This window comes from Clavelina lepadiformis, chromosome 5, assembly GCF_947623445.1.
Source record: "Clavelina lepadiformis chromosome 5, kaClaLepa1.1, whole genome shotgun sequence".
NCBI classification, from domain to species: domain Eukaryota; kingdom Metazoa; phylum Chordata; class Ascidiacea; order Aplousobranchia; family Clavelinidae; genus Clavelina; species Clavelina lepadiformis.
In genome coordinates, this window is record NC_135244.1 from 12,332,554 (window position 1) to 12,359,793 (window position 27,240).

Genomic DNA, 27,240 nt, shown 5'->3' on the forward strand with positions numbered 1-27,240 from the left:
AGACAGCCCTTTTATTGGTTAACTGTTATACTTTTATTATTTACTTATTAGACTCTAATAAACATTTGGAGACCCGTTGGAACCTTTTGCAATGTGAATTAAACATTTTGCACCATATACAGTAGTTCACAAGTCACTTTTTAAGTCCTATATAACTAATGTATAGTGCAAATGTTTTAGTTAAGTTCTTTTAACGATAACAGACAAATCTTTTATTGGTTGACTGTTATACTTTTATTATTTACTTATTAGACTCTAATAAACATTTTTAGACCCGTTAGAACTTTTTGTAATGTGAATTAAACATTTTGCACCATATAGTTTACAAGGAAGTTTTTTGGACCTATATAACTAATGTATAGTGCAAATGTTTTAGTTAAGTTCTTTTAACGATAACAGACAAACCTTTTATTGGTTAACTGTTATACTTTTATTATTTACTTATTAGACTCTAATAAACATTTTGAGACCCGTTAGACCTTTTTGCAATGTGAATTAAACATTTTGCACCATATAGAGTAGTGCACAAGGTACGTTTTAGGACCTATAAAACTAATGTTTATTGCAAATGTTTTAGTTAAGTTCTTTAGAAGATAACAGACAAACCTTTTATTGGTTGACTGTTATACTTTTATTATTTACTTATTAGACTCTAATAAACATTTTGAGACCCGTTAGAACTTTTTTTAATGTGAATTAAACATTTTGCACCATATAGTTTACAAGGAAGTTTTTTGGACCTATATAACTAATGTATATTGCAAATGTTTTAGTTAAGTTCTTTTAACGATAACAGACAAACCTTTTATTGGTTAACTGTTATACTTTTATTATTTACTTATTAGACTCTAATAAACATTTTGAGACCCGTTAGAACGTTTTGCAATGTGAATTAAACATTTTGCACCATATAGACTAGTGTACAAGGCACGTTTTAGGACCTATAAAACTAATGTATAGTGCAAATGTTTTAGTTAAGTTCTTTAGAAGATAACAGACAAACCTTTTATTGGTTGACTGTTATACTTTTATTATTTACTTATTAGACTCTAATAAACATTTTGCAATGTGAATTAAACATTTTGCACCATATAGTTCACAATGTACGTTTTAGGACCTATAAAACTAATGTATAGTGCAAATGTTTTAGTTAAGTTCTTTTAACGATAACAGAGAAATCTTTTATTGGTTAGCTGTTATACTTTTATTATTTACTTATTAGACTCAAATAAACATTTTGAGACCCGTAAGAACTTTTTGCAATGTGAATTAAATATTTTGCACCATATAGTTCACAAGGCACTTTTTAGGACCTATAAAACTAATGTATAGTGCAAATGTTTTAGTTAAATTATTTTAACGATAACAGACAAACCTTTCATTGGTTAACTGTTATACTTTTATTATATGCGTATTAGACTCTAATAAACATTTTAAGACACGTTAAAACTTTTTGCAATGTGAATTACACATTTTGCACCATATAGTTCACAAGGCACGTTTTAAGACCTATATAACTAATGTTTAGTGCAAATGTTTTAGTTAAGTTCTTTTAACGATAACAGACAAACTTTTCATTGGTTGACTGTTATAATTTTATTATTTACGTATTAGACTCTAATAAACGTTTTAAGACTCGTTAGAACGTTTTGCAATGTGAATTAAACATTTTGCACCATATACTTCACAAGGAAGTTTTTCGGACCTATATAACTAATGTATAGTGCAAATGTTTTAGTTAAGTTCTTTTAATGATAACAGACAAATCTTTTATTGGTTAGCTATTATACTTTTATTATTTACTTATTAGACTCAAATAAACATTTTGCAATGTGAATTAAACATTTTGCACCATATAGTTCACAAGGTACGTTTTAGGACCTATATAACTAATGTATAGTGCAAATGTTTTAGTTAAGTTCTTTTAACGATAACAAAAAAACCTTTCATTAGGTAACTGTTATACTTTTATTATTTACTTATTAGACTCAAATAAACATTTTGAAACCCGTTAGACCTTTTTGCAATGTGAATTAAACATTTTGCACCATATAGTTCACAAGGCACTTTTTAGGACCTATATAACTAATGTATAGTGCAAATGTTTTAGTTAAGTTCTTTTAACGATAACAAACAAACCTTTCATTAGGTAACTGTTATACTTTTATTATTTACTTATTAGACTCTAATAAACATTTTGAGACCCGTAAGAACGTTTTGCAATGTGAACTAAACATTTTGCACCATATACAGTAGTTCACAAGGCACGTTTTAGGACCTATAAAACTAATGCATAGTGCAAATTTTTTAGTTAAGTGCTATAGTAGATAACAGGGAAAAATTTCATTGGTTGACTGTTATACTTTTATTATTTACTTATTAGACTCTAATAAACCTTTTGAGACCCGTTAGAACGTTTTGCAATGTGAATTAAATATTTTGCACCATATAGTTCACAAGGCATTTTTTAGGCCCTATTAACTAATGTATAGTGCAAATGTTTTAGTTAAATTCTTTTAACGATAACAAAAAAATCTTTCATTGGTTAACTGTTATACTTTTATTATTTACTTATTAGAATCTAATAAACATTTTGAGACTTGTTAGAACGTTTTGCAATGTGAATTAAACATTTTGCACTATATAGTTCACAAGACTGTTTTTAGGACCTATATAACTAATGTATAGTGCAAATTTTTTAGTTAAGTTCTATAGTAGATAACAGGGAAAAATTTCATTGGTTGACTGTTATAATTTTATTATTTACGTATTAGACTCTAATAAACGTTTTAAGACTCGTTAGAACTTTTTGCAATGTGAATTAAACATTTTGCAACATATACAGTAGTTCACAAGGCACGTTTTAGGACCTATAAAACTAATGTATAATGCAAATGTTTTAGTTCAATTATTTTAACGATAACAGACAAACCTTTCATTGGTTAACTGTTATACTTTTATTATATGCGTATTAGACTCTAATAAACATTTTAAGACACGTTAGAACTTTTTGCAATGTGAATTACACATTTTGCACCATATAGTTCACAAGGCACGTTTTAAGACCTATATAACTAATGTTTAGTGCAAATGTTTTAGTTAAGTTCTTTTAACGATAACAGAGAAACCTTTCATTGGTTAAGTGTTATACTTTTATTATTTACGTATTAGACTCTAATAAACGTTTTAAGACTCGTTAGAACTTTTTGCAATGTGAATTGAACATTTTGCACCATACACAGTAGTTCACAAGGCACGTTTTAGGACCTATAAAACTAATGTAGAGTGCAAATGTTTTAGTTAAGTTCTTTAGAAGATAACAGACAAACCTTTTATTGGTTGACTGTTATACTTTTATTATTTACGTATTAGACTCTAATAAACGTTTTAAGACTCGTTAGAACTTTTTGCAATGTGAATTAAACATTTTGCACCATATACAGTAGTTCACAAGGCACGTTTTAGGACCTATAAAACTAATGTATATTGCAAATGTTTTAGTTAAGTTCTTTAGAAGATAACAGTCAAACCTTTCATTGGTTAGCTATTATACTTTTATTATTTACTTATTAGACTCTAATAAACACTTTGAGACCCGTTAGAACTTTTTGCAATGTGAATTAAACATTTTGCACCATATAGTTCACAAAGCACTTTCTAGGACCTATATAACTAATGTATAGTGCAAATGTTTTAGTTAAGTTCTTTTAACGACAACAGACAGCCTTTTTATTGGTTAACTGTTATACTTTTATTATTTACTTATTAGACTCTAATAAACATTTTGAGACCTGTTAAAACTTTTTGCAATGTGAATTAATCATTTTGCACTATATAGTTCACAAGACACTTTGAAGAACCTATATAACTAATGTATAGTGCAAATGTTTTAGTTAAGTTCTTTTAACGATAACAGACAAATCTTTTATTGGTTCACTGTTATACTTTTATTATTTACTTATTAGACTCTAATAAACATTTGGAGACCCGTTGAAACCTTTTGCAATGTGAATTAAACATTTTGCACCATATACAGTAGTTCACAAGTCACTTTTTAAGTCCTATATAACTAATGTATAGTGCAAATGTTTTAGTTAAGTTCTTTTAACGATAACAGACAAATCTTTTATTGGTTGACTGTTATACTTTTATTATTTACTTATTAGACTCTAATAAACATTTTGAGACCCGTTAGAACTTTTTGTAATGTGAATTAAACATTTTGCACCATATAGTTTACAAGGAAGTTTTTTGGACCTATATAACTAATGTATAGTGCAAATGTTTTAGTTAAGTTCTTTTAACGATAACAGACAAACCTTTTATTGGTTAACTGTTATACTTTTATTATTTACTTATTAGACTCTAATAAACATTTTGAGACCCGTTAGACCTTTTTGCAATGTGAATTAAACATTTTGCACCTTATAGAGTAGTGCACAAGGTACGTTTTAGGACCTATAAAACTAATGTTTATTGCAAATGTTTTAGTTAAATTATTTTAACGATAACAGACAAAACTTTTATTGGTTAACTGTTATACTTTCATTATATGCGTATTAGACTCTAATAAACATTTTAAAACACGTTAGAACTTTTTGCATTGTGAATTACACATTTTGCACCATATAGTTCACAAGGCACTTTTTAAGACCTATATAACTGATGTTTAGTGCAAATGTTTTAGTTAAGTTCTTTTAACGATAACAGACAAACCTTTCATTGGTTGACTATTATAATTTTATTATTTACGTATTAGACTCTAATAAACGTTTTAAGACCCGTTAGAACTTTTTACAATGTGAATTGAACATTTTGCACCATATACAGTAGTTCACAAGGCACGTTTTAGGACCTATAAAACTAATGTATAGTGCAAATGTTTTAGTTAAGTTCTTTAGGAGATAACAGACAAACCTTTTATTGGTTGACTGTTATACTTTTATTATTCACTTATTAGACTCAAATAAACATTTTGCAATGTGAATTAAACATTTTGCACCATATAGTTCACAAGGTACGTTTTAGGACCTGTAAAACTAATGTATAGTGCAAATGTTTTAGTTAAGTTCTTTTAACGATAACAGAGAAATCTTTTTTTGGTTAGCTGTTATACTTTTATTATTTACTTATTAGACTCAAACAAACATTTTGAAACCCATTAGACCTTTTTGCAATGTGAATTAAATATTTTGCACCATATAGTTCACAAGGCACTTTTTAGGACCTATAAAACTAATGTATAGTGCAAATGTTTTAGTTAAATTATTTTAACGATAACAGACAAACCTTTCATTGGTTAACTGTTATACTTTTATTATATGCGTATTAGACTCTAATAAACATTTTAAGACAGGTTAGAACTTTTTGCAATGTGAATTACACATTTTGCACCATATAGTTCACAAGGCACGTTTTAAGACCTATATAACTAATGTTTAGTGCAAATGTTTTAGTTAAGTTCTTTTAACGATAACAGACAAACTTTTCATTGGTTGACTGTTATACTTTTATTATTTACGTATTAGAATCTAATAAACGTTTTAAGACTCGTTAGAACGTTTTGCAATGTGAATTAAACATTTTGCACCATATACTTCACAAGGAAGTTTTTCGGACCTATATAACTAATGTATGGTGCAAATGTTTTAGTTAAGTTATTTTAATGATAACAGACAAATCTTTTATTGGTTAGCTATTATACTTTTATTATTTACTTATTAGACTCAAATAAACATTTTGCAATGTGAATTAAATATTTTGCACCATATAGTTCACAAGGTACGTTTTAGGACCTATAAAACTAATGTATAGTGCAAATGTTTTAGTTAAGTTCTTTTAACGATAACAGAGAAATCTTTTATTGGTTAGCTGTTATACTTTTATTATTTACTTATTAGATTCAAATAAACATTTTGAAACCCGTTAGACCTTTTTGCAATGTGAATTAAACATTTTGCACCATATAGTTCACAAGGCACTTTTTAGGACCTATATAACTAATGTATAGTGCAAATGTTTTAGTTAAGTTCTTTTAACGATAACAAACAAACCTTTCATTAGGTAACTGTTATACTTTTATTATTTACTTATTAGACTCTAATAAACATTTTGAGACCCGTAAGAACGTTTTGCAATGTGAACTAAACAGTTTGCACCATATACAGTAGTTCACAAGGCACGTTTTAGGACCTATAAAACTAATGCATAGTGCAAATTTTTTAGTTAAGTTCTATAGTAGATAACAGGGAAAAATTTCATTGGTTGACTGTTATACTTTTATTATTTACTTTTTAGACTCTAATAAACCTTTTGAGACCCGTTAGAACGTTTTGCAATGTGAATTAAATATTTTGCACCATATAGTTCACAAGGCACTTTTTAGGCCCTATTAACTAATGTATAGTGCAAATGTTTTAGTTAAATTCTTTTAACGATAACAAAAAAATCTTTCATTGGTTAACTGTTATACTTTTATTATTTACTTATTAGAATCTAATAAATATTTTGAGACTTGTTAGAACGTTTTGCAATGTGAATTAAACATTTTGCACTATATAGTTCACAAGACTGTTTTTAGGACCTATATTAATAATGTATAGTGCAAATTTTTTAGTTAAGTTCTATAGTGGATAACAGGGAATAATTTCATTGGTTGACTGTTATAATTTTATTATTTACTTATTAGACTCTAATAAACCTTTTGAGACCCGTTAGAACGTTTTGCAATGTGAATTAAATATTTTGCACCATATAGTTCACAAGGCATTTTTTAGGCCCTATTAACTAATGTATAGTGCAAATGTTTTACTTAAATTCTTTTAACGATAACAAAAAAATCTTTCATTGGTTAACTGATATACTTTTATTATTTACTTATTAGAATCTAATAAACATTTTGAGACTTGTTAGAACGTTTTGCAATGTGAATTAAACATTTTGCACTATATAGTTCACAAGACTGTTTTTAGGACCTATATAACTAATGTATAGTGCAAATTTTTTAGTTAAGTTCTATAGTAGATAACAGGGAAAAATTTCATTGGTTGACTGTTATAATTTTATTATTTACGTATTAGACTCTAATAAACATTTTAAGACACGTTAGAACTTTTTGCAATGTGAATTACACATTTTGCACCATATAGTTCACAAGGCACGTTTTAAGACCTATATAACTAATGTTTAGTGCAAATGTTTTAGTTAAGTTCTTTTAACGATAACAGACAAACCTTTCATTGGTTGACTGTTATAATTTTATTATTTACGTATTAGAATCTAATAAACGTTTTAAGACTCGTTAGAACGTTTTGCAATGTGAATTAAACATTTTGCACCATATACTTCACAAGGAAGTTTTTCGGATTTATATAACTAATGTATAGTGCAAAAGTTTTAGTTAAGTTATTTTAATGATAACAGACAAATCTTTTATTGGTTAGCTATTATACTTTTATTATTTACTTATTAGACTCAAATAAACATTTTGCAATGTGAATTAAACATTTTGCACCATATAGTTCACAAGGTACGTTTTAGGACCTATAAAACTAATGTATAGTGCAAATGTTTTAGTTAAGTTCTTTTAACGATAACAGAGAAATCTTTTATTGGTTAGCTGTTATACTTTTATTATTTACTTATTAGATTCAAATAAACATTTTGAAACCCGTTAGACCTTTTTGCAATGTGAATTAAACATTTTGCACCATATAGTTCACAAGGCACTTTTTAGGACCTATATAACTAATGTATAGTGCAAATGTTTTAGTTAAGTTCTTTTAACGATAACAAACAAACCTTTCATTAGGTAACTGTTATACTTTTATTATTTACTTATTAGACTCTAATAAACATTTTGAGACCCGTAAGAACGTTTTGCAATGTGAACTAAACATTTTGCACCATATACAGTAGTTCACAAGGCACGTTTTAGGACCTATAAAACTAATGCATAGTGCAAATTTTTTAGTTAAGTTCTATAGTAGATAACAGGGAAAAAATTCATTGGTTGACTGTTATACTTTTATTATTTACTTATTAGACTCTAATAAACTTTTTGAGACCCGTTAGAACGTTTTGCAATGTGAATTAAATATTTTGCACCATATAGTTCACAAGGCATTTTTTAGGCCCTATTAACTAATGTATAGTGCAAATGTTTTAGTTAAATTCTTTTAACGATAACAAAAAAATCTTTCATTGGTTAACTGTTATACTTTTATTATTTACTTATTAGAATCTAATAAACATTTTGAGACTTGTTAGAACGTTTTGCAATGTGAATTAAACATTTTGCACTATATAGTTCACAAGACTGTTTTTAGGACCTATATAACTAATGTATAGTGCAAATTTTTTAGTTAAGTTCTATAGTAGATAACAGGGATAAATTTCATTGGTTGACTGTTATAATTTTATTATTTACTTATTAGACTCTAATAAACCTTTTGAGACCCGTTAGAACGTTTTGCAATGTGAATTAAATATTTTGCACCATATAGTTCACAAGGCATTTTTTAGGCCCTATTAACTAATGTATAGTGCAAATGTTTTAGTTAAATTCTTTTAACGATAACAAAAAAATCTTTCATTGGTTAACTGTTATACTTTTATTATTTACTTATTAGAATCTAATAAACATTTTGAGACTTGTTAGAACGTTTTGCAATGTGAATTAAACATTTTGCACTATATAGTTCACAAGACTGTTTTTAGGACCTATATAACTAATGTATAGTTCAAATTTTTTAGTTAAGTTCTATAGTAGATAAAAGGGAAAAATTTCATTGGTTGACTGTTATACTTTTATTATTTACGTATTAGACTCTAATAAACGTTTTAAGACTCGTTAGAACTTTTTGCAATGTGAATTAAACATTTTGCACCATATACAGTAGTTCACAAGGCACGTTTTAGGACCTATAAAACTAATGTATAGTGCAAATGTTTTAGTTAAATTATTTTAACGATAACAGACAAACCTTTCATTGGTTAACTGTTATACTTTTATTATATGCGTATTAGACTCTAATAAACATTTTAAGACACGTTAGAACTTTTTTCATTGTGAATTACACATTTTGCACTATATAGTTCACAAGGCACGTTTTAAGACCTATATAACTAATGTTTAGTGCAAATGTTTTAGTTAAGTTCTTTTAACGATAACAGACAAACCTTTCATTGGTTAACTGTTATACTTTTATTATTTACGTATTAGACTCTAATAAACGTTTTAAGACTCGTTAGAACTTTTTGCAATGTGAATTGAACATTTTGCACCATATACAGTAGTTCACAAGGCACGTTTTAGGACCTATAAAACTAATGTAGAGTTCAAATGTTTTAGTTAAGTTCTTTAGAAGATAACAGACAAACTTTTTATTGGTTGACTGTTATACTTTTATTATTTACGTATTAGACTCTAATAAACGTTTTAAGACTCGTTAGAACTTTTTGCAATGTGAATTAAACATTTTGCACCATATACAGTAGTTCACAAGGCACGTTTTAGGACCTATAAAACTAATGTATAGTGCAAATGTTTTAGTTAAGTTCTTTAGAAGATAACAGTCAAACCTTTCATTGGTTAGCTATTATACTTTTATTATTTACTTATTAGACTCTAATAAACACCTTGAGACCCGTTAGAACTTTTTGCAATGTGAATTAAACATTTTGCACCATATAGTTCACAAAGCACTTTCTAGGACCTATATAACTAATGTATAGTGCAAATGTTTTAGTTAAGTTCTTTTAACGACAACAGACAGCCCTTTTATTGGTTAATTGTTATACTTTTATTATTTACTTATTAGACTCTAATAAATATTTTGAGACCTGTTAAAACTTTTTTCAATGTGAATTAATCATTTTGCACTATATAGTTCACAAGACACTTTGAAGGACCTATATAACTAATGTATAGTGCAAATATTTTAGTTAAGTTCTTTTAACGATAACAGACAAATCTTTTATTGGTTAACTGTTATACTTTTATTATTTACTTATTAGACTCTAATAAACATTTGGAGACCCGTTGGAACCTTTTGCAATGTGAATTAAACATTTTGCACCATATACAGTAGTTCACAAGTCACTTTTTAAATCCTACATAACTAATGTATAGTGCAAATGTTTTAGTTAAGTTCTTTTAACGATAACAGACAAATCTTTTATTGGTTGACTGTTATACTTTTATTATTTACTTATTAGACTCTAATAAACATTTTGAGACCCGTTAGAACTTTTTTTAATGTGAATTAAACATTTTGCACCATATAGTTCACAAGGAAGTTTTTTGGACCTATATAACTAATGTATAGTGCAAATGTTTTAGTTAAGTTCTTTTAACGATAACAGACAAACCTTTTATTGGTTAACTGTTATACTTTTATTATTTACTTATTAGACTCTAATAAACATTTTGAGACCCGTTAGACTTTTTTGCATTGTGAATTAAACATTTTGCATTATATAGAGTAGTGCACAAGGTACGTTTTAGGACCTATAAAACTAATGTATATTGCAAATGTTTTAGTTAAGTTCTTTAGAAGATAACAGACAAACCTTTTATTGGTTGACTGTTATACTTTTATTATTTTTTTATTAGACCCTAATAAACATTTTGAGACCCGTTAGAACTTTTTGCAATGTGAATTAAACATTTTGCAACATATACAGTAGTTTATAAAGCACGTTTTAGGACCTATATAACTAATGTTTAGTGCAAATGTTTTAGTTAAATTATTTTAACGATAACAGACAAACCTTTCATTGGTTAACTGTTATACTTTTATTATTTACTTATTAGACTCTAATAAACATTTTGAGACCCGTTAGAACTTTTTTCAATGTGAATTAAACATTTTGCACCATATAGTTCACAAGGCACTTTTTAGGACCTACATAACTAATGTATAGTGCAAATGTTTTAGTTAAGTTCTTTTAGCGATAACAAAAAAACCTTTCATTAGGTAACTGTTATACTTTTATTATTTACTTATTAGACTCTAATAAACATTTTGAGACCTGTTAGAACGTTTTGCAATGTGAATTAAACATTTTGCACCATATAGTTCACAAGGCATTTTTTAGGCCCTATTAACTAATGTATAGTGCAAATGTTTTAGTTAAATTCTTTTAACGATAACAAAAAAACCTTTCATTGGTTAACTGTTATACTTTTATTATTTACTTATTAAAATCTAATAAACATTTTGAGACTTGTTAGAACGTTTTGCAATGTGAATTAAACATTTTGCACTATATAGTTCACAAGAATGTTTTTAGGACCTATATAACTAATGTTTAGTGCAAATGTTTTAGTAAAGTTCTTTTAACGATAACAGAGAAACTTTTCATTGGTTAACTGTTATACTTTTATTATTTACTTATTAGACTCTAATAAACATTTTGAGACCCGTTAGAACTTTTTGCAATGTGAATTAAACATTTTGCAACATATACAGTAGTTCACAAGGCACGTTTTAGGACCTATATAACTAATGTTTAGTGCAAATGTTTTAGTTAAATTATTTTAACGATAACAGACAAACCTTTCATTGGTTAACTGTTATACTTTTATTATATGCGTATTAGACTCTAATAAACATTTTAAGACACGTTAGAACTTTTTGCAATGTGAATTACACATTTTGCACCATATAGTTCACAAGGCACGTTTTAAGACCTATATAACTAATGTTTAGTGCAAATGTTTTAGTTAAGTTCTTTTAACGATAACAGACAACCTTTTCATTGGTTAACTGTTATACTTTTATTATTTACGTATTAGACTCTAATAAACGTTTTAAGACTCGTTAGAACTTTTTGCAATGTGAATTAAACATTTTGCACCATACAGTAGTTCACAAGGCACGTTTTAGGACCTATAAAACTAATGTATAGTGCAAATGTTTTAGTTAAGTTCTTTAGTAGATAACAGGGAAAAATTTCATTGGTTAACTGTTATATATTTATTATTTACTTATTAGAATCTAATAAACATTTTGAGACTTGTTAGAACTTTTTGCAATGTGAATTAAACATTTTGCACCATATCGTTCACAAAGCACGTTTTAGGACCTATATAACTAATGTTTAGTGCAAATGTTTTAGTTAAATTATTTTAACGATAACAGACAAACCTTTCATTGGTTAACTGTTATACTTTTATTATATGCGTATTAGACTCTAATAAACATTTTAAGACACGTTAGAACTTTTTGCATTGTGAATTACACATTTTGCACCATATAGTTCACAAGGCAATTTTTAGGACCTATATAACTAATGTTTAGTGCAATCGTTTTAGTTAAGTTATTTTAAAGATAACAGACAAACCTTTCATTGGTTAACTGTTATAATTTTAATATTTACGTATTAGACTCTAATAAACGTTTTAAGACACGTTAGAACTTTTTGCAATGTGAATTGAACATTTTGCACCATATACAGTAGTTCACAAGGCACGTTTTAGGACCTATAAAACTAATGTATAGTGCAAATGTTTTAGTTAAGTTCTTTAGAAGATATCAGACAAAACCTTTATTGGTTGACTGTTATACTTTTATTATTTACTTATTAGACTCAAATAAACATTTTGCAATGTGAATTAAACATTTTGCACCATATAGTTCACAAGGTACGTTTTAGGACCTATAAAACTAATGTATAGTGCAAATGTTTTAGTTAAGTTCTTTTAACGATAACAGAGAAATCTTTTATTGGTTAGCTGTTATACTTTTATTATTTACGTATTAGACTCAAATAAACATTTTGAAACCCGTTAGACCTTTTTGCAATGTGAATTAAATATTTTGCACCATATAGTTCACAAGGCACTTTTTAGGACCTATAAAACTAATGTAGAGTGCAAATGTTTTAGTTAAATTATTTTAACGATAACAGACAAACCTTTCATTGGTTAACTGTTATACTTTTATTATATGCGTATTAGACTCTAATAAACATTTTAAGACACGTTAGAACTTTTTGCAATGTGAATTACACATTTTGCACCATATAGTTCACAAGGCACGTTTTAAGACCTATATAACTAATGTTTAGTGCAAATGTTTTAGTTAAGTTCTTTTAACGATAACAGACAAACTTTTCATTGGTTAACTGTTATACTTTTATTATTTACGTATTAGACTCTAATAAACGTTTTAAGACTCGTTAGAACTTTTTGCAATGTGAATTAAACATTTTGCACCATACAGTAGTTCACAAGGCACGTTTTAGGACCTATAAAACTAATGTATAGTGCAAATGTTTTAGTTAAGTTCTTTAAAAGATAACAGACAAACCTTTCATTGGTTAACTGTTATATATTTATTATTTACTTATTAGACTCTAATAAACATTTTGAGACTTGTTAGAACTTTTTGCAATGTGAATTAAACATTTTGCACCATATCGTTCACAAAGCACGTTTTAGGACCTATATAACTAATGTTTAGTGCAAATGTTTTAGTTAAATTATTTTAACGATAACAGACAAACCTTTCATTGGTTAACTGTTATACTTTTATTATATGCGTATTAGACTCTAATAAACATTTTAAGACACGTTAGAACTTTTTGCATTGTGAATTACACATTTTGCACCATATAGTTCACAAGGCAATTTTTAGGACCTATATAACTAATGTTTAGTGCAAATGTTTTAGTTAAGTTATTTTAACGATAACAGACAAACCTTTCATTGGTTAACTGTTATAATTTTAATATTTACGTATTAGACTTTAATAAACGTTTTAAGACACGTTAGAACTTTTTGCAATGTGAATTGAACATTTTGCACCATATACAGTAGTTCACAAGGCACGTTTTAGGACCTATAAAACTAATGTATAGTGCAAATGTTTTAGTTAAGTTCTTTTAACGATAACAGAGAAATCTTGTATTGGTTAGCTGTTATACTTTTATTATTTACGTATTAGACTCAAATAAACATTTTGCAATGTGAATTAAACATTTTGCACCATATAGTTCACAAGGTACGTTTTAGGACCTATAAAACTAATGTATAGTGCAAATGTTTTAGTTAAGTTCTTTTAACGATAACAGAGAAATCTTGTATTGGTTAGCTGTTATACTTTTATTATTTACGTATTAGACTCAAATAAACATTTTGAAACCCGTTAGACCTTTTTGCAATGTGAATTAAATATTTTGCACCATATAGTTCACAAGGCACTTTTTAGGACCTATAAAACTAATGTATAGTGCAAATGTTTTAGTTAAATTATTTTAACGATAACAGACAAACCTTTCATTGGTTAACTGTTATACTTTTATTATTTACTTATTAGACTCTAATATACATCTTGAGACACGTTAGAACGTTTTGCAATGTGAATTAAACATTTTGCACCATATAGTTTACAAGGAAGTTTTTCGGACCTATATAACTAATGTATAGTGCAAATGTTTTAGTTAAGTTCTTTTAATGATAACAGACAAATCTTTTATTGGTTAGCTATTATACTTTCATTATTTACTTATTAGACTCAAATAAACATTTTGCAAAGTGAATTAAACATTTTGCACCATATCGTTCACAAGGTACGTTTAAGGACCTATAAATCTAATGTATAGTGCAAATGTTTTAGTTAAGTTCTTTTAACGATAACAGAGAAATATTTTATTGGTTAGCTGTTATACTTTTATTATTTACTTATTAGACTCAAATAAACATTTTGAAACCCGTTAGACCTTTTTGCAATGTGAATTAAACATTTTGCAACATATAGTTCCCAAGGCACTTTTTAGGACCTATATAACTAATGTATAGTGCAAATGTTTTAGTTAAGTTCTTTTAACGATAACAGACAACCTTTTCATTGGTTAACTGTTATACTTTTATTATTTACTTATTAGACTCTAATAAACATTTTGAGACCCGTTAGAACGTTTTGCAATGTGAATTAAACATTTTGCACCATATAGTTCACAAGGCATTTTTTAGGCCCTATTAACTAATGTATAGTGCAAATGTTTTAGTTAAATTCTTTTAACGATAACAAAAAAACCTTTCATTGGTTAACTGTTATACTTTTATTATTTACTTATTAAAATCTAATAAACATTTTGAGACTTGTTAGAACGTTTTGCAATGTGAATTAAACATTTTGCACTATATAGTTCACAAGAATGTTTTTAGGACCTATATAACTAATGTTTAGTGCAAATGTTTTAGTAAAGTTCTTTTAACGATAACAGAGAAACTTTTCATTGGTTAACTGTTATACTTTTATTATTTACTTATTAGACTCTAATAAACATTTTGAGACCCGTTAGAACTTTTTGCAATGTGAATTAAACATTTTGCAACATATACAGTAGTTCACAAGGCACGTTTTAGGACCTATATAACTAATGTTTAGTGCAAATGTTTTAGTTAAATTATTTTAACGATAACAGACAAACCTTTCATTGGTTAACTGTTATACTTTTATTATATGCGTATTAGACTCTAATAAACGTTTTAAGACTCGTTAGAACTTTTTGCAATGTGAATTAAACATTTTGCACCATACAGTAGTTCACAAGGCACGTTTTAGGACCTATAAAACTAATGTATAGTGCAAATGTTTTAGTTAAGTTCTTTAGTAGATAACAGGGAAAAATTTCATTGGTTAACTGTTATACATTTATTATTTACTTATTAGAATCTAATAAACATTTTGAGACTTGTTAGAACTTTTTGCAATGTGAATTAAACATTTTGCACCATATCGTTCACAAAGCACGTTTTAGGACCTATATAACTAATGTTTAGTGCAAATGTTTTAGTTAAATTATTTTAACGATAACAGACAAACCTTTCATTGGTTAACTGTTATACTTTTATTATATGCGTATTAGACTCTAATAAACATTTTAAGACACGTTAGAACTTTTTGCATTGTGAATTACACATTTTGCACCATATAGTTCACAAGGCAATTTTTAGGACCTATATAACTAATGTTTAGTGCAAATGTTTTAGTTAAGTTATTTTAACGATAACAGACAAACCTTTCATTGGTTAACTGTTATAATTTTAATATTTACGTATTAGACTCTAATAAACGTTTTAAGACACGTTAGAACTTTTTGCAATGTGAATTGAACATTTTGCACCATATACAGTAGTTCACAAGGCACGTTTTAGGACCTATAAAACTAATGTATAGTGCAAATGTTTTAGTTAAGTTCTTTAGAAGATATCAGACAAAACCTTTATTGGTTGACTGTTATTCTTTTATTATTTACTTATTAGACTCAAATAAACATTTTGCAATGTGAATTAAACATTTTGCACCATATAGTTCACAAGGTACGTTTTAGGACCTATAAAACTAATGTATAGTGCAAATGTTTTAGTTAAGTTCTTTTAACGATAACAGACAAACTTTTCATTGGTTAACTGTTATACTTTTATTATTTACGTATTAGACTCTAATAAACGTTTTAAGACTCGTTAGAACTTTTTGCAATGTGAATTAAACATTTTGCACCATACAGTAGTTCACAAGGCACGTTTTAGGACCTATAAAACTAATGTATAGTGCAAATGTTTTAGTTAAGTTCTTTAGAAGATAACAGACAAACCTTTCATTGGTTAACTGTTATATATTTATTATTTACTTATTAGACTCTAATAAACATTTTGAGACTTGTTAGAACTTTTTGCAATGTGAATTAAACATTTTGCACCATATCGTTCACAAAGCACGTTTTAGGACCTATATAACTAATGTTTAGTGCAAATGTTTTAGTTAAATTATTTTAACGATAACAGACAAACCTTTTATTGGTTAACTGTTATACTTTTATTATATGCGTATTAGACTCTAATAAACATTTTAAGACACGTTAGAACTTTTTGCATTGTGAATTACACATTTTGCACCATATAGTTCACAAGGCAATTTTTAGGACCTATATAACTAATGTTTAGTGCAAATGTTTTAGTTAAGTTATTTTAACGATAACAGACAAACCTTTCATTGGTTAACTGTTATAATTTTAATATTTACGTATTAGACTTTAATAAACGTTTTAAGACACGTTAGAACTTTTTGCAATGTGAATTGAACATTTTGCACCATATACAGTAGTTCACAAGGCACGTTTTAGGACCTATAAAACTAATGTATAGTGCAAATTTTTAGTTAAGTTCTTTTAATGATAACAGACAAATCTTTTATTGGTTAGCTATTATACTTTCATTATTTACTTATTAGACTCAAATAAACATTTTGCAAAGTGAATTAAACATTTTGCACCATATCGTTCACAAGGTACGTTTAAGGACCTATAAATCTAATGTATAGTGCAAATGTTTTAGTTAAGTTCTTTTAACGATAACAGAGAAATATTTTATTGGTTAGCTGTTATACTTTTATTATTTACTTATTAGACTCAAATAAACATTTTGAAACCCGTTAGACCTTTTTGCAATGTGAATTAAACATTTTGCAACATATAGTTCACAAGGCACTTTTTAGGACCTATATAACTAATGTATAGTGCAAATGTTTTAGTTAAGTTCTATAGTAGATAACAGGGAAAAATTTAATTGGTTGACTGTTATAATTTTATTATTTACTTATTAGACTCTAATAAACCTTTTGAGACCCGTTAGAACGTTTTGCAATGTGAATTAAATATTTTGCACCATATACAGTAGTTCACAAGGCACGTTTTAGGACCTATAAAACTAATGCATAGTGCAAATTTTTTAGTTAAGTTCTATAGTAGATAACAGGGAAAAATTTAATTGGTTGACTGTTATACTTTTATTATTTACTTATTAGACTCTAATAAACCTTTTGAGACCCGTTAGAACGTTTTGCAATGTGAATTAAATATTTTGCACCATATAGTTCACAAGGCATTTTTCACGCCCTATTAACTAATGTATAGTGCAAATGTTTTAGTTAAGTTCTTTTAACGATAACAAAAAAAAATTTCATTGGTTAACTGTTATACTTTTATTATTTACTTATTAGAATCTAATAAACATTTTGAGACTTGTTAGAACGTTTTGCAATGTGAATTAAACATTTTGCACCATATAGTTCACAAGACTGTTTTTAGGACCTATATAACTAATGTATAGTGCAAATTTTTAGTTAAGTTCTACAGTAGATAACAGTGAAAAATTTCATTGGTTGACTGTTATAATTTTATTGTTTACGTATTAGACTCTATAAAACGTTTTAAGACTCGTTAGAACGTTTTGCAATGTGAATTAAACATTTTGCACCATATACTTCACAAGGAAGTTTTTCGGACCTATATAACTAATGTATAGTGCAAATGTTTTAGTTAAGTTCTTTTAATGATAACAGACAAATCTTTTATTGGTTAGCTATTATACTTTTATTATTTACTTATTAGACTCAAATAAACATTTTGCAATGTGAATTAAACATTTTGCACCATATAGTTCACAAGGTACGTTTTAGGACCTATAAAACTAATGTATAGTGCAAATGTTTTAGTTAAGTTCTTTTAACGATAACAAAAAAACCTTTCATTAGGTAACTGTTATACTTTTATTATTTACTTATTAGACTCTAATAAACATTTTAAAACCCGTAAGAACGTTTTGCAATGTGAACTAAACATTTTGCACCATATACAGTAGTTCACAAGGCACGTTTTAGGACCTATAAATCTAATGCATAGTGCAAATTTTTTAGTTAACTTCTATAGTAGATAACAGGGAAAAATTTCATTGGTTGACTGTTATACTTTTATTATTTACTTATTAGATTCTAATAAACATTTTGTGACCCGTTAAAACTTTTTTCAATGTGAATTAAACATTTTGCACCATATACAGTAGTTCACAAGTCACTTTTTAGGACCTATATAACTAATGTAAAGTGCAAATGTTTTAGTTAAATTCTTTTAACGATAACAGAGAAACTTTTCATTGTTTGACTGTTATACTTATATTATTTACTTATTAGACTCTAATAAACATTTTGAGACCCTTTAGAACTTTTTTCAATGTGAATTAATCATTTTGCACAATATACAGTAGTTCACAAATCACTTTTTATGACCTATATAACTAATGTATAGTGCAAATGTTTTAGTTAAGTTCTTTTAACGATAACAGAAAAACCTTTCATTGGTTAACTGTTATATATTTATTATTTACTTATTAGAATCTAATAAACATTTTGAGACTTGTTAGAACTTTTTGCAATGTGAATTAAACATTTTTCAATATATAGTTCACAAGACTGTTTTTAGGACCTATATAACTAATGTATAGTGCAAATGTTTTACTAAAGTTCTTTTAACGATAACAGAGAAACTTTTCATTGGTTAGCTGTTATACTTTTAATATTTACTTATTAGACTCTAATAAAAATTTTGAAACCCGTTAGAACTTTTTGCAATGTGAATTAAACATTTTGCAACATATACAGTAGTTCACAAAGCACGTTTTAGGACCTATATAACTAATGTTTAGTGCAAATGTTTTAGTTAAATTATTTTAAAGATAACAGACAAACCTTTCATTGGTTAACTGTTATACATTTATTATATGCGTATTAGACTCTAATAAACATTTTAAGGCACGTTAGAACTTTTTGCATTGTGAATTACACATTTTGCACCATATAGTTCACAAGGCACTTTTTAAGAGCTATATAACTAATGTTTAGGGCAAATATTTTAGTTAAGTCATTTTAACCATAACAGACAAACCTTTCATTGGTTGACTGTTATAATTTTATTATTTACGTATTAGAATCTAATAAACGTTTTAAAACTCGTTAGAACTTTTTGCAATGTGAATTAAACATTTTGCACCATATACAGTAGTTCACAAGGCACGTTTTAGGACCTATAAAACTAATGTATAGTGCAAATGTTTTAGTTAAGTTTTTTTGAAGATAACAGACAAAATTTTTATTGGTTGACTGTTATACTTTTATTATTTACTTATTAGACTCTAATAAACATTTTGAAACCCGTTAGAACTTTTTGTAATGTGAATTAAACATTTTGCACCATATAGTTTACAAGGAAGTTTTTTGGACCTATATAACTAATGTATAGTGCAATAGTTTTAGTTAAGTTCTTTTAACGATAACAGACAAACCTTTTATTGGTTAGCTGTTATACTTTTATTATTTACTTATTAGACTCTAATAAACATTTTGAGACAAGTTAGAACTTTTTGCAATGTGAATTAAACATTTTGCACCATATAGAGTAGTGTACAAGGCACGTTTTATGACCTATAAAACTAATGTATAGTGCAAATGTTTTAGTTAAGTTCTTTTAACGATAACAGACAAACCTTTTATTGGTTAACTGTTATACTTTTATTATTTACTTATTAGACTCTAATAAACATTTTGAGACCCGTTAGAACTTTTTGCAATGTGAATTAAACATTTTGCACCATATAGTTTACAAGGAAGTTTTTTGGACCTATATAACTAATGTATAGTGCAAATGTTTTAGTTAAGTTCTTTTAACGATAACAGACAAATCTTTTATTGGTTCACTGTTATACTTTTATTATTTACTTATTAGACTCTAATAAACATTTTGTGACCCGTTAAAACTTGTTGCAATGTGAATTACACATTTTGCACCATATACAAGTTCACAAGTCACGTTTTAAGACTTAAAAAACTAATGTATAGTGCAAATGTTTTAGTTAAGTTCTTTTGAAGATAACAGACAAACCTTTCATTGGTTAACTGTTATACTTTTATTATTTACTTATTAGACTCTAATAAACATTTTGAGACCCGTTAGAACTTTTTGCAATGTGAATTAAACATTTTGTCCCATATAGTTCATAAGGCACTTTTTAGGACCTATATAACTAATGTATAGTGCAAATGTTTTAGTAAAGTTCTTTTAACGATAACAGACAAACCTTTCATTGGTTAACTGTTATACTTTTATTATTTACTTATTAGACTCTAATAAACCTTTTGAGACCCGTTAGAACGTTTTGCAATGTGAATTAAATATTTTGCACCATATACAGTAGTTCACAAGGCACGTTTTAGGACCTATAAAACTAATGCATAGTGCAAATTTTTTAGTTAAGTTCTATAGTAGATAACAGGGAAAAATTTAATTGGTTGACTGTTATACTTTTATTATTTACTTATTAGACTCTAATAAACCTTTTGAGACCCGTTAGAACGTTTTGCAATGTGAATTAAATATTTTGCACCATATAGTTCACAAGGCATTTTTCACGCCCTATTAACTAATGTATAGTGCAAATGTTTTAGTTAAGTTCTTTTAACGATAACAAAAAAAAATTTCATTGGTTAACTGTTATACTTTTATTATTTACTTATTAGAATCTAATAAACATTTTGAGACTTGTTAGAACGTTTTGCAATGTGAATTAAACATTTTGCACCATATAGTTCACAAGACTGTTTTTAGGACCTATATAACTAATGTATAGTGCAAATTTTTAGTTAAGTTCTACAGTAGATAACAGGGAAAAATTTCATTGGTTGACTGTTATAATTTTATTGTTTACGTATTAGACTCTATAAAACGTTTTAAGACTCGTTAGAACGTTTTGCAATGTGAATTAAACATTTTGCACCATATACTTCACAAGGAAATTTTTCGGACCTATGTAACTAATGTATAGTGCAAATGTTTTAGTTAAGTTCTTTTAATGATAACAGACAAATCTTTTATTGGTTAGCTATTATACTTTTATTATTTACTTATTAGACTCAAATAAACATTTTGCAATGTGAATTAAACATTTTGCACCATATAGTTCACAAGGTACGTTTTAGGACCTATAAAACTAATGTATAGTGCAAATGTTTTAGTTAAGGTCTTTTAACGATAACAAAAAAACCTTTCATTAGGTAACTGTTATACTTTTATTATTTACTTATTAGACTCTAATAAACATTTTGAGACCCGTAAGAACGTTTTGCAATGTGAACTAAACATTTTGCACCATATACAGTAGTTCACAAGGCACGTTTTAGGACCTATAAATCTAATGCATAGTGCAAATTTTTTAGTTAACTTCTATAGTAGATAACAGGGAAAAATTTCATTGGTTGACTGTTATACTTTTATTATTTACTTATTAGATTCTAATAAACATTTTGTGACCCGTTAAAACTTTTTTCAATGTGAATTAAACATTTTGCACCATATACAGTAGTTCACAAGTCACTTTTTAGGACCTATATAACTAATGTAAAGTGCAAATGTTTTAGTTAAATTCTTTTAACGATAACAGAGAAACTTTTCATTGTTTGACTGTTATACTTATATTATTTACTTATTAGACTCTAATAAACATTTTGAGACCCTTTAGAACTTTTTTCAATGTGAATTAATCATTTTGCACAATATACAGTAGTTCACAAATCACTTTTTATGACCTATATAACTAATGTATAGTGCAAATGTTTTAGTTAAGTTCTTTTAACGATAACAGAAAAACCTTTCATTGGTTAACTGTTATATATTTATTATTTACTTATTAGAATCTAATAAACATTTTGAGACTTGTTAGAACTTTTTGCAATGTGAATTAAACATTTTTCAATATATAGTTCACAAGACTGTTTTTAGGACCTATATAACTAATGTATAGTGCAAATGTTTTACTAAAGTTCTTTTAACGATAACAGAGAAACTTTTCATTGGTTAGCTGTTATACTTTTAATATTTACTTATTAGACTCTAATAAAAATTTTGAAACCCGTTAGAACTTTTTGCAATGTGAATTAAACATTTTGCAACATATACAGTAGTTCACAAAGCACGTTTTAGGACCTATATAACTAATGTTTAGTGCAAATGTTTTAGTTAAATTATTTTAAAGATAACAGACAAACCTTTCATTGGTTAACTGTTATACATTTATTATATGCGTATTAGACTCTAATAAACATTTTAAGGCACGTTAGAACTTTTTGCATTGTGAATTACACATTTTGCACCATATAGTTCACAAGGCACTTTTTAAGAGCTATATAACTAATGTTTAGGGCAAATATTTTAGTTAAGTCATTTTAACCATAACAGACAAACCTTTCATTGGTTGACTGTTATAATTTTATTATTTACGTATTAGAATCTAATAAACGTTTTAAAACTCGTTAGAACTTTTTGCAATGTGAATTAAACATTTTGCACCATATACAGTAGTTCACAAGGCACGTTTTAGGACCTATAAAACTAATGTATAGTGCAAATGTTTTAGTTAAGTTTTTTTGAAGATAACAGACAAAATTTTTATTGGTTGACTGTTATACTTTTATTATTTACTTATTAGACTCTAATAAACATTTTGAAACCCGTTAGAACTTTTTGTAATGTGAATTAAACATTTTGCACCATATAGTTTACAAGGAAGTTTTTTGGACCTATATAACTAATGTATAGTGCAATAGTTTTAGTTAAGTTCTTTTAACGATAACAGACAAACCTTTTATTGGTTAGCTGTTATACTTTTATTATTTACTTATTAGACTCTAATAAACATTTTGAGACCCGTTAGAACTTTTTGCAATGTGAATTAAACATTTTGCACCATATAGAGTAGTGTACAAGGCACGTTTTATGACCTATAAAACTAATGTATAGTGCAAATGTTTTAGTTAAGTTCTTTTAACGATAACAGACAAACCTTTTATTGGTTAACTGTTATACTTTTATTATTTACTTATTAGACTCTAATAAACATTTTGAGACCCGTTAGAACTTTTTGCAATGTGAATTAAACATTTTGCACCATATAGTTTACAAGGAAGTTTTTTGGACCTATATAACTAATGTATAGTGCAAATGTTTTAGTTAAGTTCTTTTAACGATAACAGACAAATCTTTTATTGGTTCACTGTTATACTTTTATTATTTACTTATTAGACTCTAATAAACATTTTGTGACCCGTTAAAACTTGTTGCAATGTGAATTACACATTTTGCACCATATACAAGTTCACAAGTCACGTTTTAAGACTTAAAAAACTAATGTATAGTGCAAATGTTTTAGTTAAGTTCTTTTGAAGATAACAGACAAACCTTTCATTGGTTAACTGTTATACTTTTATTATTTACTTATTAGACTCTAATAAACATTTTGAGACCCGTTAGAACTTTTTGCAATGTGAATTAAACATTTTGTCCCATATAGTTCATAAGGCACTTTTTAGGACCTATATAACTAATGTATAGTGCAAATGTTTTAGTAAAGTTCTTTTAACGATAACAGACAAACCTTTCATTGGTTAACTGTTATACTTTTATTATTTACTTATTAGACTCTAATAAACATTTTGAGACCCGTTAGAACGTTTTGCAATGTGAATTAAACATTTTGCACCATATAGTTCACAAGACATTTTTTACGCCCTACTAACTAATGTATAGTGCAAATGTTTTAGATAAATTCTTTTAACGATAACAAAAAAACCTTTCATTGGTTAACTGTTATAATTTTATTATTTACTTATTAGACTCTAATAAACATTTTGAAACCCGTTAGAACTTTTTGCAATGTGAATTAAACATTTTGCACCATATACAGTAGTTTACAAGTCACTTTTTAAGTCCTATAAAACTAATGTATAGTGCAAATGTTTTAGTTAAGTTCTTTTAACGATAACAGACCAATCTTTTATTGGTTGACTGTTATACTTTTATTATTTACTTATTAGACTCTAATAAACATTTTGTGACCCGTTAAAACTTTTTTCAATGTGAATTAAACATTTTGCACCATATACAGTAGTTCACAAGTCACTTTTTAGGACCTATATAACTAATGTATAGTGCAAATGTTTTAGTTAAGTTCTTTTAACGATAACAGAGAAACTTTTCATTGGTTAACTGTTATACTTATATTATTTACTTATTAGACTCTAATAAACATTTTGAGACCCTTTAGAACTTTTTTCAATGTGAATTAATCATTTTGCACAATATACAGTAGTTCACAAATCACTTTTTATGACCTATATAACTAATGTATAGTGCAAATGTTTTAGTTAAGTTCTTTTAACGATAACAGAAAAACCTTTCATTGGTTAACTGTTATATATTTATTATTTACTTATTAGAATCTAATAAACATTTTGAGACTTGTTAGAACTTTTTGCAATGTGAATTACACATTTTTCAATATATAGTTCACAAGACTGTTTTTAGGACCTATATAACTAATGTATAGTGCAAATGTTTTACTAAAGTTCTTTTAACGATAACAGAGAAACTTTTCATTGGTTAGCTGTTATACTTTTAATATTTACTTATTAGACTCTAATAAACATTTTGAAACCCGTTAGAACTTTTTGCAATGTGAATTAAACATTTTGCAACATATACAGTAGTTCACAAAGCACGTTTTAGGACCTATATAACTAATGTTTAGTGCAAATGTTTTAGTTAAACTATTTTAAAGATAACAGACAAACCTTTCATTGGTTAACTGTTACACATTTATTATATGCGTATTAGACTCTAATAAACATTTTAAGACACGTTGGAACTTTTTGCATTGTGAATTACACATTTTGCACCATATAGTTCACAAGGCACTTTTTAAGAGCTATATAACTAATGTTTAGGGCAAATGTTTTAGTTAAGTCATTTTAACCATAACAGACAAACCTTTCATTGGTTGACTGTTATAATTTTATTATTTACGTATTAGAATCTAATAAACGTTTTAAAACTCGTTAGAACTTTTTGCAATGTGAATTAAACATTTTGCACCATATACAGTAGTTCACAAGGCACGTTTTAGGACCTATAAAACTAATGTATAGTGCAAATGTTTTAGTTAAGTTTTTTTAACGATAACAGACAAAATTTTTATTGGTTGACTGTTATACTTTTATTATTTACTTATTAGACTCTAATAAACATTTTGAGACCCGTTAGAACTTTTTGCAATGTGAATTAAACATTTTGCACCATATAGTTTACAAGGAAGTTTTTAGGACCTCTATAACTAATGTATAGTGCAAATGTTTTAGTTAAGTTCTTTAGAAGATAACAGACAAACCTTTCATTGGTTGACTGTTATACTTTTATTATTTACTTATTAGACTCTAATAAACATTTTGAGACCCGTTAGAACTTTTTGCAATGTGAATTGCACATTTTGCACCATATAGAGTAGTTTACAAGGCACGTTTTATGACCTATAAAACTAATGTATAGTGCAAATGTTTTAGATAAGTTCTTTAGAAGATAACAGACAAACCTTTCATTGGTTGACTGTTATACTTTTATTATTTACTTATTAGACTCTAATAAACATTTTGAGACCCGTTAGAACTTTTTGTAATGTGAATTAAACATTTTGCACCATATAGTTTACAAGGAAGTTTTTTGGACCTATATAACTAATGTATAGTGCAAATGTTTTAGTTAAGTTCTTTTAACGATAACAGACAAACGTTTTATTGGTTAACTGTTATACTTTTATTATTTCCTTATTAGACTCTAATAAACATCTTGAGACAAGTTAGAACTTTTTGCAATGTGAATTAAACATTTTGCACCATATAGTTCACAAGGAAGTTTTTCGGACATATATAACTAATGTATAGTGCAAATGTTTTAGTTAAGTTCTTTTAATGATAACAGAGAAATCTTTTATTGGTTAGCTGTTATACTTTTATTATTTACTTATTAGACTCAAATAAACATTTTGAAACCCGTTAGAACTTTTTGCAATGTGAATTACACATTTTGCACCATATAGTTCACAAGGCACTTTTTAGGACCTATATAACTAATGTATAGTGCAAATGTTTTAGTTAAGTTCTTTTAACGATAACAAAAAAACCTTTCATTAGGTAACTGTTATACTTTTATTATTTACTTATTAGACTCTAATAAAAATATTGAGACCCGTAAGAACGTTTTGCAATGTGAACTAAACATTTTGCACCATATACAGTAGTTCACAAGGCACGTTTTAGGACCTATAAAACTAATGTATAGTGTAAATGTTTTAGTTAAGTTCTTTAGAAGATAACAGACAAACCTTTCATTGGTTGACTGTTATACTTTTATTATTTACTTATTAGACTCTAATAAACATTTTGAGACCCGTTAGAACGTTTTGCAATGTGAATTAAATATTTTGCACCATATAGTTCACAAGGCATTTTTTAGGACCTATTAACTAATGTATAGTGCAAATGTTTTAGTTAAATTCTTTTAACGATAACAAAAAAA